We start from the raw sequence: 14,238 nt of genomic DNA, 5'->3' as shown, positions 1-14,238 counted from the left end.
GAGTCCTTAAAATGTGTTCTCCTCTCCAATGGGAACGGTTATCTGAGGGAACTTTCTGTGTCGCTTAAAGGGTGTCAAGTAAACTTCTGCCTTTCAAGCGGGAATTTGGGATTTCTCTTGAGATTCTACAGCGTAAAATGTCCTCATCTCGCATTTAGCAGATAATTTAGTGGTGTTTCTCAAGTTGCGTCGGGAAAAGGGGGTACTTCTTGAGTTTCGACGGGGACCTCAGGAATTCAATCCGGTTGCTTCAGGGAAGTCAGGTCCACTTTTGTGTTGAAAGGGGAACTTCGGGGTAACTCTCGAGCCATTAAATGGGAATAGGGCCTCTTCTCGTTTTGAGTCCATAAAGTGTGTTCTCCTATCCAATGGGGACGGCTGGGTGAGGGAAATTTTTGAGTCATATAAAGGTTATCATGTACCATTTTTCCTTTCAAGCAGGAATGTGGGATTTCTCTTGAGATTCTGCAGCGCAAAATTTCTTCATCTCGCATTGAGGGGATAATTTTGTGGTGTTCCTCGAGTTTCGGCGGGAAGATGGGGGTACTACTCAAAGTGCGATGGGGACCTCAGTAACTCGCTTGGGTTGCTTCAGGGAAGTCAGGTCCCCTTTAGTGTTGGAATGGAAAATTTGGGATTCCTCTCGAGCCGATAAATGGGAGTAGGGCCTCTTATTGAGGAGAGTCCCTAAAGTGTGTTCTCCTGTCTAATGGGGTGGGCTGTGTGAGGAAAATTTCTGAGTCGAATAATGGATGTCAAGTACACTTATGCCTTTCAAGCGGGAATATGGGATTTCTCTTGAGACTCTGCAGCACAAAGTTTCCTCATCTCACATTGAGGGGATAATTTTGTGGTGATTCTCAAGTTAAGGCTGGAAGATGGGGGTACTTCTCTAGTTGCGACGGGGACCACAGTAGTTCTTTCATTTTGTTTCAGGGAAGTCAGGTCCCCTTTTGTTTTGGAAAGTGAACCTCGGGGGTACTCTCAAGCCGTTAAATGGGAATAGGGCCTCTTCTCGTGTTGAGTCCATAAAGTGTGTTCTCCTCTCCAATGGGGATGGCAGTGTCAGGGAACTTTCTGAAACGCATAAAGTTTGTCAAATACCATAGTGCCTTTGAAGTGAGAATGTGGGATTTCTCTTGTGATTCTACAGTGTAAAATTTCCTCATCTCGCATTGAGCAGATAATTTAGTGGTGTTTCTCGATTTGCGGCAGGAATTTGGGTTACTTTTCGAGTTGCCACGGGGACCTCAGGAACTGCTCGAGTTGCTTCAGGGAAGTCAGGTCACCTTTTGTGTTGGAAGAGGAACTTCGGGATTACACTCGAGCCGTTAAATGGGAATAGGGCCTCTTCTAGAGTTGAGTCCATAAACTGTGTTCTCCTCTCCAATGGGGACAGCAGTATGAGGGAAATTTCTGAGTCGCATAAAGGGTGTCAAGTACCCTTCTGCCTTTCAAGCGGGAATGAGGGATTTCTCTTGAGATTCTGCAGCACAAAATTTCCTCATTTCACATTGAGGGGATAAATCTGTGTTGTTTCTCGAGTTGCGGCCGGAAGCTGGGGGTACTTTTCAAGTGGCGTCGGGGTCCTCAGGAACTCGCTCTGTTTGCTTCAGGGAAGTCAAGTCCTCTTTTGTGTTGGAAGAGAAACTTCGGGATTACTCTCGAACCGTTAAAATGGAATAGCGTGTATTCTCGAGTTGAGTCCATAAATTGTCTTCTCCTCTCCAATGGGGACCGCAGTTTGAGGGAACTTTCTGAGTCGCATAGAGGGTGTGAAGTACCCTTTCGCCTTTCAAGCGGGAATGAGGGATTTCTCTTGAGATTCTGCAGCACAAAATTTCCTCATCTCGCATTGAGGGGATAAATCTGTGTTGTTTCTGGAGTTGCGGCTGGATGCTGGGGGTACTTCTCGAGTGGCGTTGGGGTCCTCAGGAACTCGCTCGGTTTACTTCAGGGAAGTCAACTCCTCTTTTGTGTTGGAAGAGGAACTTCGGGATTACTCTCGAACAGTTAAAAGGGAATAGCACGTATTGTCGAGTTGATTCCATAAAATGTGTTCTCCTCTCCAATGGGGACCGCGGTTTGAGGGAACTTTCTGAGTCGCATAAAGGGTGTTAAGTACCCTTTTGCCTTTCAAGCGGGATGTGGGATTTCTCTTGACATTCTGCAGCGCAAAATTTCCTCATCTTGCAATGAGGGAAGAATTTTGTAGAGTTTCTCTAGTTGCGGCAGGAAGCTGGGGGTATTTCTCGGCTGGGCCGGGGACCTGAGGAACTCACTCGGATTTCTTCAAGGAAGTCAGTTCACCTTTTGTGAAGGAAGGGGAACTTCGGGACTACTCTTGAACCATTAAATGGGAATAGGGCATCTTCTCGGGTTGAGTCCATATAGTGTGTTCTCCTCTACATTGGGGACTGCTCTATTAGGGAACTTTCGGAGTGGCATGAAGGTTGCCAAGTACTCTTTTGCCTTTCAAGCCGGAATGTGGGATTTCTCTTGAGATTCTGCAGCGCAAAATATCCTCATGTCGCATTGAGGGGCAATTTTGTGTTTTATATTGTGTTGTGGTGGGAAGCTGTGGGTACTTCTCGAGTTGCAATGAGGACCTCAGGAACTCACTTGGGTTGTTTCAGGGAAGTCAGTTCCCCTTTTGTGTTGGAAGAGAAACTTCCAGATTACTCTCGAGGCGTTAAATGGTAATAGGGCCTCCACTCGAGTTGAGTCCATAAAGTGTTTTCTCCTATCCAATGGGAACGGCTGTTAGGGAACGTTCTGAGTCGCATAAAGCGTGTCAAGAACACTTTAGCCTTTTAAAGCGGGAATGTGGGATTTCTCTTGAGATTCTACAGCGCAAATTTCCTCATCTCGCATTGAGGGGATAATTTTGTGGTGTTTCTCGACTCTCGGTGGAAGCTGGTGGTACTTTACGAGTTGCAAATGGGAATACAGGGACTTCCTCGGGATCCTTCAGGGAATTCAGGACCCTTTTTTGTGTTGGAAGGGGAAATTCGGGATTACTCTCGAGCCCTTAAATGGGAATAGGGTTTCTTCTTGAGTTGAGTCCATAAAGTTTGTTCTCCTTTCCAATGGGGACGGCTGTTTGCAGGCACATTCTGAGTCGCATAAATGGTGTCAAATACACTTTTGCCTTTCAAGCGTGAATGTGGCATTTCTACTGAGATTCCGCAGCACAAAATTTCCTCATCTCGCATTGAGGGGATAATTTTGTGGTGTTTCTCGAGTTGGGGCGGAAAGCTGCGGGTATTTCTCCACTTGCGACGGGGACTTCAGAAACTCGCCCAGGTTGCTTCAGGGAAGTAAGTTCCCTTATTATGAAGGAAGGGGAACTTCCTGATTACTCTCGAGCAATTAAATGGGAATAGGACCTCTTCTCGAGTTGAGTCCAAAAAGTGTGTTCTCCTCTCCAATGGCGACGGTTGTGTGAGGGAATTTTCTGAGTCGCATGAAGGGTGTCAAGTACCCTTTTGCCTTTCACAAGGAATGTGGGATTTCCTCATCTCGGATTGAGGGGATAATTTTGTGCTGTTTCTCGAGTTGCAGCCAGAAGCTGGGGGTATTTCTCCAGTTGCGACGGGGACTTCAGGAACTCGCTCGGGTTGCTTCAGGGAATTAAGGTCCCATTTTGTGTTGGAAGGGGAACTTCCCGATTACTCTCAAGCCGTTAAATGGGAATAGGGCCTCTTCTCAAGTTGAGTCCATAAAGTGAATTCTTCTCTCCAAAGGGGCGGATGTTAGGGTACTTTCTGAGTCGCATAACGGGTGTCAAGTACCATTTTGCCTTTCAAGCCGGTTGTGGGATTTCTCTTGAAATTCTACATCACAAAATTTCCTCAACTCGCATTGAGGGGATAATTTTGTGGTGTTTTCGAGTTGCGAGGCAGACCTCAGGAACTTTCTCAGGTTGCTTCAAGGAAGTCACCTCCCCTTTTCTGATGTAAGGGGAACTTCGGGAATTCTCTAGAGTCATTAAATGGGAATAGGGCCTCTTCTCGTGTTGAGTCCAAAAGGTGTGTTCTCCTCTCCAATGGGGACGGCTATGGGAGGGAAATTTCTGAGTCGCATAAAGGGTGTAAAGTACCCTTTTGACTTTATACCGGGAATTTGGCTTTCTCTTGCGATTCTGCAGCGGAAAATTTCCTCATCTTGCATTGAGTGGATAATTTTGTGGTGTTTCTCGAGTTGCGTCGGGAAGCTGGGGATAGTTCTCGAGTTGTGACAGGGACCTCAGCAACTCGCCTGGGTTGCCTCAGGGAAGTCAGTTCCCCTTTTATGTTGGAACGGGAACTTCGGGATTACTGTTAAGATCTTAAATGGAATAGGGACTCTTCTCGATTTGAGTTCATAAGGTGTGTTCCTCTCTCCAATGGGGACGGCTGTTTGAGCGAACTTTTGAGTCGCATTAAGGGTGTCAAAAACCATAGTGCCTTTGAAGCGAGAATGCGGGATTCTCTTGAGATTCTACAGCACAAAATTTCCTCATTTCGCATTGAGTAGATAATTTTGTGGTGTTTCTCGAGTTGCAGGGGGAATTGAGGGTACTTCTCGAGGTGCTATGGGGACCTCAGGAAGTAGCTCGGGTTGCTTCAGGGAATTCAGGTCCCCTTTTGTGTTGGAAGAGGAACTTCGGGATTACTCTCAAAACTTTAAATTGGAATAGGACTTCTTCTCGAGTTGAGTCCATAAAGTGTGTTCTCCTCTTCAATGGCGATTGCTGGGTGAGGGAAATTTTGGAGTCACTTAAAGGTTTTCATGTACCCTTTTTCCTTTCAAGCGGGAATGTGGGATTTCACTTGAGATTTTGCAGCGAAAATTTCCTCATCTCGCATTGAGTGGATAATTTTGTGGTGTTTCTCGTGTTGCGGCGGGAAGCTGGGAGTACTTCTCAAGTTAAGACTGGGACCTCAGGAATTCGTTCGGGTTGCTTAGGTAAGTCATTTCCCCTTTTGTGCCAGAAGGGGAACTTCCGGATTACTGTAGAGCCGTTCAATGAGAATAGGGACTCTTGAGTTGAGTCCAAAAAGTGCGTTTTCCTCTCCAATGGGGACGGCTGTGTGAGGGAAATTTCTGTGTCGCATAATTGTGCCAAGTACCCTTTTGCCTTTCAAGCGAGAATGTGGGTTTTCTATTGAAATTCTGCAGCGCAAATTTACCTAATCTCGCATTGAGGGGAAAATTTTGTGGTGTTTCTCAAGTTGCGCCGGGAAGCTGGGGGTACTCCTCAAGTTGCAAAGGGGACCTCAGGAACTGGCTCGGGTTGCTTCAGGGAAGTCAGGTCCCCTTTTTTGTTGGAAGTGGAACTTCCGGATTACTCTCGAGCCCTTAAATGGGAATAGGGCGTCTTCTCGAGTTGAGTCCATAAAGTGTGTTCTCCTCTCCAATGGGGACCGCTGTGTGAGGGAATTTCTCAGTCTCATAAAGGGTGTCAAGTACCCTTTTGCCTTTCAAGCGGGAATGCGCGATTTCTCTTGAGATTCTGCAGCGCAAAATTTCCTCATCTCGCATTGAGGGGATAATTTTGTGGTGTTTCTCTAGATTCGGCAGGAAGCTGGTGGTACTTCTCAAGTTGCAACGGGACCTCACGAACTCTCTTGATTGATTCAGGGAAGTTAGGACACTTTTGTGTTGGAAGGGGAACTTCGAGATTACTCTCGAGCCATTAAAAGGGAATAGGGCCTATTCTCGAGTTGAGTCCATAAGGTGTATTCTCCTCTCCAATGGCGACGTCTGTGTGAGGGAAATTTCTGCGTTGCATAAAGGGTGTCAATTACCCTTTTGCCTTTCAAGCAGGAATGTGTGTTTTCTCTTGAGATTCTGCAGCGCAAAATTTCCTCATCTCGCATTGAAAGGATAATTTTGTGGTGTTTCTCTAGTTTTCGCTGGATACTGGGGTAACTTCTCAAGTTTAGCAGGGGACCTCAGGAACTCGCTCGGGTTGCTTCAGGGAAGTCAGGTCCCCTTTTGTGTTGGAAGAGGAATTTCGGGATTACTCTCTAGCCATTAAATGGGAATTGGCCTCTTCTCGAGCTGAGTCCTTAAAGTGTGTTCTCCTCCTAAATGTGGATGGCTGTTTGAGGGAATTTTCTGAGTTGAATAATGGGTTTAAAATAACTGTTTGCCCTTCAAGTGGCAATGTGGGATTATCATTGAGATTCTGTCTCGCAAAATTTCCTCATCTCGCATTGAGGTGATATTTTTGTGGTGTTTCTCCAGTTTCGACGGCAAGTTGTGGGTACTTCTCTAGTTGCGACGTGGAACTCAGGAGCTCGCTCAGGTTGTTTCAGGCTAGTCAGGTCCCCCTTCGTGTTGGAAGGGGAACTTCAGGTTTACTCTCTAGCGGTTAAATGGGAATAGGGCCTCTTCTCAAGTTGAGTCCATAAAGTGTGTGCTCCTCTCCAATGGGGACGGCTGTGTGAGGGAACTTTCTGAGTCGCATAAAAGGTGTCAAGTACCGTTTTGCCTTTCAAGCGGGAATGTGGGATTTCTGTTGAGATTCTGCAGCGCAAAATTTCCTCATCTCGCATTGAGGGGATAATTTTGTGGGGTTTCTCGAGTTGCGGTGGAAAGCTGGGGGTACTTCTCGAGTTGCGACGGGGAACTCAGGAGCTCGCTCGAGTTACTTCAGGGAAGTCATGTCCCTTTTTTTTGTTGGAAGGGGAACTTATGGATTACTCTCCAGCCATTAAATGGGAATAGGGCCTCTTCTCGATTTGAGTCCATAAAGTGTGTTCTGCTCTCCAATGGGGACTGCTGTGTTAGGGACCTCTCGGAGTCACATAAAAGGTTTCAAGTACCCTTTTGCCTTTCAAGCGGGAATGTGGGATTAACCTTGAGACTCTGCCACTCCAAATTTACTCATCTCGCATTGAGGGGATATTTTGTGGTGTTTCTCGAGTTGCGGCGATAAGCTGGGGGTACTTCTCCAGTTGGGACGGGAACATCAGTAACTCGCTCGGGTTGCTTGAGGGAAGTCAGTTACCCTTTTGTTTTGGAAGGATAACTTCGGGATTACTCTCGAGCCTTTAAATGGGAATTGGTCTCTTCTCGGGTTGAGTCCATAAAGAGTGTTCTCCTCTCCAAAGGGGACGGCTGTGTGAGGGAACTTTCTAAGTCACATAAAGGATGTCAAGTTGCCTTTTGCCTTTCAAGCGGAATGTGGGATTTCTCTTGAGATTCTGCAGCGCAAAATTTCCTCATGTCGCATTGACGGGATAATTTTGTGCGGTTTCTCGCGTTGTGGCGGGAAGCTGGGGGTACTTCTTGAGTTGCGACGGGGATCTCAGGAACTCGCTCGGGTTGCTTCAGGGAAGTCAGGTCCCCTTTTGTGTTGGAAGAGGAATTTCGGCATTACTCTCCAGACATTAAATGGGAATTGTCCTCTTCTCGAGTTGAGTCCTTAAAGTGTGTTCTCCTCCTAAATGTGGATGGCTGTTTGAGGGAATTTTCTGAGTTGAATAATGGGTTTAAACTAACCTTTTGCCTTTCAAGCGGGCCTGTGGAATTATCATTGAGATACTGTCGTGCAAAATTTCCTCATCTCGCATTGAGGTGATATTTTGTGGTGTTTTCCAGTTTCGACGGGAGGTTGTGTGTACTTCTCGAGTTGCGACGTGGAACTCAGGAGCTCGCTCCGGTTGTTTCAGGCTAGTCAGGTCCCCCTTCGTGTTGGAAGTGGAACTTCGTGTTTACTCTCGAGCGGTTAAATGGGAAGAGGGCTTCTTCTCAAGTTGAGTCCATAAAGTGTCTTCTCCTCTCCAATGGGGACGGCTGTGTGAGGGAACTCTCTGAGTAGCATATAGGGTGTCAAGTACCCTTTTGCCTTTCAAGCGGGGATTTGGGATTAACCTTGAGACTATGCCACTCAAATTTTCCTCATCTCGCATTGAGGCGATATTCTGTGGTGTTTCTCGTGTTGCGGCGGGAAGCTGGGGGTACTTCTCCAGTTGCGATGGGAACATCAGGAACTCGCTCGGGTTGCTTCAGGGAAGTCAGGTCCCCTTTTGTGTTGGAAGGATAACTTCGGGATTACTCTCCAGCCTTTAAATGGGAATTGGTCTCTTCTCGGGTTGAGTCCATAAATTGTGTTCTCCTCTCCAATGGGGACGGCTGTGTGAGGGAACTTTCTGAGTCGCATAAACAGTGTCACGAACCCTTTTGCCTTCCGGCGGGATTGTGGGATTTCCCTTGAGATCTGCCACACAAAATTTCCTCATCTCGCATTGGGGGATAATTTTGTGGTGTTTCTCGAGTTGCGGCGGGAAACTGGGGGTACTACTCGAGTTGCAACGGTGACCTCAGGAACTCGCCCGGGTTGCTTCAGGGAAATCTGGCTCCCTTTTTGTTGGAAGGGCAACATCGGGATTACTCTTGACCTGTTAAATGAGAATAGGGCCTTTTCTCGAGTTGAGTCCATAAAGTGTGTTCTACTCTCCAATATGGACGCATGTTAGGGAACTTTCTGAATCGCATAAAGGGTGTCAAGTACAATTTTGCCTTCAAGCGGGAATTTGGGATTTCTCTTGAGATTCTACAGCATAAAATTTCCTCATCTTCCATTGAGGGGATAATTTTGCTTTGTTTCTCCAGTTTCGGCGGGAACCTGGGGGTACTTCTCGAGTTGCGACGGGGACCTCAGGAAATCACTCGGGTTGCTTCAGGGAAGTCAGTTCCCCTTTTGTGAAGGAAGGGGCACTTGGGGATTACTTTCGTGCCATTCAATGGGGATAAGGCCTCTTCTCGACTTGAGTCAATCAAGTTCTTTCTCTTCTCCAATGGGGACGGCTGTTAATGAACTTTCTTTTTCACATAAAGCGTGAAAGTATGAATGTCTGATTTCTCTTGAGATTCTGCTGCGCAAAATTTCCTCGTCTCGAATTGAGTGGATAATTTTGTCGTGTTTCTCAAATACCGGTGGGAAGCTGTGGGTACTTTTTGAGTTGAGACCATAAAGTGTGTTCTCCTCTGTAAAAGGAAGGCTACGTGAGGGACCTTTCTGAGTCGCATAAAGGGTGTCATGTTCCCTTTCGCCTTTCAAGCGGGAATGTGGGATTTCTCTTGAGAATCTGCAGCGCAAAATGTCCTCATCTCGCATTAGGGGATAATTTCGTGCTGTTTCTCAAGTTGCAGCGGGAAGCTCTGGGTCCTTCCTGAGTTGCGACGGGGACTTCAGGAATTCGCTCGGGTTGCTTCAGGGAAGTCAGGTCCCACATTGTGTTGCAAAGGGAACTTCCGGATTACTCTCGAGCCCGTAAATGGGAATAGGCCCTCTTCTCGTGTTGAGTCCAAAAAGTGTGTTTCTCTCCAATGTGGACTGCTGTGTGAAGGAAGTTTCTGAGTCGCATACAGTGTGACAAGTACCCTGTGCCTTTCAAGCGGGATTGTGGGATGTCTCTTGAGATTCTGCAGCGCAAAATTTCCTCATCTCGCTTTGAGGGGATAATTTTGTGGTGTTTCTCGAGTTGCGGCGGGAAGATGGGGGTATTTCTCGAGTTGCGACGGACACCAGAGGAACTCACTCGTGTTGCTTCAGGGAAGTCAGGTCTCCTTTTATGCTGTAAGGGAAACTTCCGGATTTCTCTTGAGATTTCAAATGGGAATACGGCCTATTCTCCATTTAGGCCATAAAGTGCGTTCTCCTATCCAATGAGGATGGCTGTTAGGGAACTTTCTGTGTCGCATAAAGGGTGTCAAGTACCCTTTTGACTTTCAAGCGGGAATGTGGGATTTCTCTTGAGATTCTGCAGTGGAAAATTTCCTCATCTCGCAGTGAGGGGATAATTTTGGGGTGTTTCTCGAGTTTCGGTGGGAAGCTGGGGGTACTACTACTGTTTCGATGGGGTCCTAGGGAACTCTCTAGGGCTGCTTCAAGGAAGTCAGGTCCCCTATTGTGTTTGAAGGGGAATGTCGGGATTACTCTCAAGCCGTTAAATGGGAATAGGGACTCTTCTCGAGTTGAGTCCATAAAGTGTGTTCTCCTCTCCAGTAGGGACCGCTCTGTGAGGGAACTTTCTGAGTCGCACAAAGGGTGTCAAGTACTCTTTTGCCTTTCAAGAGGGAATGTGGGATTTCTCTTGAGATACTGCAGCACAAAATTTCCTCATCTCGCATTGAGGGGATAATTTTGTGTTCTTTTTCGAGTTGCAGCGGAAAGCTGGGGGTACTTCTCGAGTTGCGACGGGGACCTCAGGAACTCGCTCTGGTTGCTTCAGGGAAGTCAGTTCCCCTATTTTGAAGGAAGGGGAACTTCCGGATTACTCTCGCACCATTAAAGGGGAATAGGACCTCTTCTTGAGTTCAGTCTAAAATGTGTGTTCTCCCCTCCAATGGCAACGGCTGTGTGAGGGAATTTTCTGAGTCATATGAAGGGTGTCAAGTAACCTTTTGCCTTTCACAGGGAATGTAGGATTTCTCTTGAGATTCTGCAGCGCAAATTTTCCTCATCTAGCACTGAGGGGGTAATTTTGTGGTGTTTCTCGAGTTTGGGCCGGAGGCTGGGGGTACTTCTCGAGTTGCGACATGGAGTGAAGGAACTAGCTTGGGTTGCTTCAGGGATGTCAGGTCCCCTTTGTGTTGGAAGAGGATCTTCTGAATTACTCTCAAGCCGTTAAATGGGAATAGGTCTTCTTCTCGAGTTGAATCCATAAAATGTGTTCTCCTCTCCAATGGGGACATCTGTGTGAGGGAAATTTCTGAGTCGCATGAAGGGTGTCAAGTACCCTTTTGACTTTGAAGGGGGAATGTTAGATTTCTCTTGAGATTCTACAGCGCAGAATTTCTTCATCTCGCACTGAGGGAATAATTTTGTGGTTTTTCTCGAGTTGCAGCCGGAAGCTGGGCGTACATCTCGAGTTGCGATGGGAACTCAAGAACTCTCTCGGATTGCTATAGGGAAGTCAGGTCTCCTTTTGTGTTACAAGGGGAACTTCCGGATTACTCTCGAGCCATTAAATGGGAATAGGACCTCTTCTCCAGTTGAGTCAAAAAAGTGTGTTCTCCTCTCCAATAGCGACTGCTGTGTGAGGGAATTTTCTGAGTCGCATGAAGCGTGTCAAGTACCCTTTTGCCTTTCACAGGGAATGTGGGATTTCTCTTGAGATTCTGCAGCAAAAAATTTCCTCACCTCGCATTGAGGGGATAATTTTGTGGTGTTTCTCAAGTTGCGGCCGGAAGCTGGGGTTATTTCTTGAGTTGCGACGGGGACCTCATTAACTCGATCGGGTTGCTTCAGGGAATTCAGGTCCCCTTTTATGTTGGAAGGGAAGCTTCCGGATTACCTCAAGCCGTTAAATGGGAATACGGCCTCTTCTCGAGTTGAGTCCATAAAGAGTGTTCTTCTCTCCAATGGGTTGGATGTTAGGGAACTTTCTGAGTCGCATAAAGCGTGTCAAGTACCATTTTGCCTTTCAAACGGGTGGTGGGATTTCTCTTGAGATTCTGCAGTGCAAAATTTCCTCATCTCGCTTTGAGGGGATAATTTTGTGGTGTTTCTCGAATTGCAGTGGGAAGGTGGGGGTACTTCTCGAGTTGCAACGGGGACTTCAGGAACTCACTCGGGTTGCTTCAAGGAAGTCAGGTCCCCTTTTGTTTTGGAAGGGGAACTTCCGGATTTCTCTCGAGCCGTTAAATTGAAATAGGGCCTTTTCTCGAGTTGAGTCCATAAAGTGTGTTCTCCTCTCCAATGTGGACGGCTGTTTGTGGGAACTTTCTGAGTCGCCTAAAGGGTATCGAGTACACTTTTGTCTTTCAAGCAGGAATGTGAGATTTCTCTTGAGATTCTGCAGCGCAAAATTTCCTCATCTCGCATTGAGAGGATAATTTTGTGCTGTTTTTCGAGTGGCGGCAGGAAGATGAGGGTACTTCTCGAGTTGCAACGGGGACCTCAGGAACTCGCTCGGGTTGCTTCAGGGAAGTCAGGTACCCTTTTGTGTTGGAAGGGTAACTTCCTGATTACTCTCGATCCCTTAAATGGGAATAGGGCGTCTTCTCGAGTTGAGTCCATAAAGTGTGTTCTCCTGTCCAAAGGGGATGGCTGTGGGAGGGAAGTTTCTGAGATGCATAAAGCGTGTCACGAACACTTTGCCTTTCAAGCGGGAATGTGGGATTTCTCTTGAGATTCTGCAGCGCATATTTTCCTCATCTCGCATTGAGGGGATAATTTTTGGTGTTTCTATAGTTGCGGCGGGAAGCTGGGAGTACTTCTCGAGTTGCAACGGGGACCTCAAGTCATTCGCTCGGGTTTCTAGAGGTAAGTCAGGTCCACTTTTTTGTTGGAAGGGGAACTTCCGGATTTCTCTCGAGCTGTTAAGTGGGAATAGGGCCTCTTCTCGGGTTGAGTCCATAAAGTGTGTTCTCCTCTCCAATGGAGATGGCTGTTAGGGAAATTTCTGATTCAGGTAAAGGGTGTCAAGTACTATTTTGCGTTTCAAGCGGGAATGAGGGATTTCTCTTGAGATTCTGCAGCGCAAAATTTCCTCATCTCGCATTGAGGGGATAATTTTGTGCTGTTTCTCGAGTTGCGGTGGGAAAGTGGGGGTACTTCTCGAGTTGCGACGGGGACCTCAAGAACGTTCTTGGGTTGCTTCAGGGAAGTCAGGTCCCCTTTTGTGCTGGAAAAGGAACTTCCTTATTACTCTCGAGCCCTTAAATGGGAATAGAGCCTCTTCTACTTTTGAGTCCATAAAATGTGTTCTCCTCTCCAATGGGGACTGCTCTTAGGGAACTTTCTGATATTCATAAAGGTGTCAAGTACCCTTTTGCCTTTCAAGCGGGAATGTGGGATGTCCCTTGAGATTCTGCAGGGCAAAATTTACTCATCTCGCATTGAGGGGATAATTTTGTGCTGTTTTTCGAGTTGCGGCAGGAAGCTGGGAGTACTTCTCGAGTTGCGACAGGGACCTAAGGAACTCTCTCGGGTTGCTTCAGGGAAGTCAGTTCCCCTTTTGTGAAGGAAGGGGAATTTCGGGATTACTCTCGTGCCGTTAAATGGGAAAAGGGCCTCTTCTCGAGTTGAGTCCATAAAGTGTGTTCTCCTCTCCAGTGGGGATGGCTCTGTGAGGGAACTTTCTGAGTCGCATAAAGGGTGCCAAGTACCCTTTTGCCTTTCAAGCGGGAATGTGCGATTTCTCTTGAGATTCTGCAGCGCAAAATTTCCTCATCTCACATTTAGGGGATAATTTTGTTGTGTTTCTCGAGTTTCACCGGGAAGCTGGGGGTACTTCTCGAGTTGCCACGGGGACTACAGGAACTTACTTGGGTTGCTTCATGGAATTCAGGTCCCCTTTTTGTGTTGGAAGGGTAACATCGGGATTACTCTAGAGCCCTTGAATGGGAATAGGGCCTCTTCTCGAGTTGAGTCCATAAAGTGTGTTCTCCTCTCCAATGTGGACGGCTCTGTGAGGGAACTTTCTGTGTCGCATAAATGGTGTCATGTCCACTTTTGCCTTTCAAGCGGGAATGTGGGATTTCTCTTGAGATTCTGCAGCGCAACATTTCCTCATCTAGCATTGAGGGGATAATTTTGTGCTGTTTCTCGAGTTGTGGCAGGAAGCTGGGGTACTTCTCGAGTTGTGACAGGGTCCTCAGGAACTCGCTCGGGGTGCTTCAGGGAAGTCAGGTCCCCTTTTTTGCTGGAAGAAGAACTTCCGGACTACTCTCCATCAGTTAAATGGAATAGGCCCTCTTCTCTAATTGAGTCCATATATTGTGTTCTCCTCTCCAAAGGGGTCGGCTGCGTGAGGGAACTTTCTGAGGTGCATAAAGGCTGTCAAGTACCCTTTTTCCTTTCAAGCGTGTATATGGGATTTTTCCTGAGATTCTGCAGCGCAAATTTACCTCATCTCGCATTGAGGGGATAATTTCGTGGTGTTTCTGGAGTTTCGGCTTGAAGCTAGGGGTACTTCTCGAGTTATGATGGGGACCTCAGGAACTCGCTTGGGTTGCTTCAAGGAAGTAAGTTCCTCTTTTGTGAAGGAAGGGGAACTTCAGGATTATTCTCGAACCATTAAATCGGAATAGGGCCTGTTCTCGAGTTGAGTCAAAAAGTGTATTCTCTTCCCCAAAGCCGGCGGCTGTTTGAGGGAACTTTCTGAAGCGCATAAAGCGTGTCAAGTACCGTATTGCCTTTCAAGCGGGAATGTGGGATTTCTCTTGAGATTCTGCAGGGCAAAATTTCCTCATCTTGCATTGAGGGGATAATTTTTTGGTGTTTCTAGAGTGTAA

This window comes from Moschus berezovskii, chromosome 5 (genome assembly GCF_049115385.1).
Source record: "Moschus berezovskii isolate FMDL1 chromosome 5, NW_MosBer_1.0, whole genome shotgun sequence".
Taxonomy (NCBI): domain Eukaryota; kingdom Metazoa; phylum Chordata; class Mammalia; order Artiodactyla; family Moschidae; genus Moschus; species Moschus berezovskii.
The sequence above is the reverse complement of the archived record's forward strand: the minus strand, read 5'-3'. Positions refer to the sequence as shown.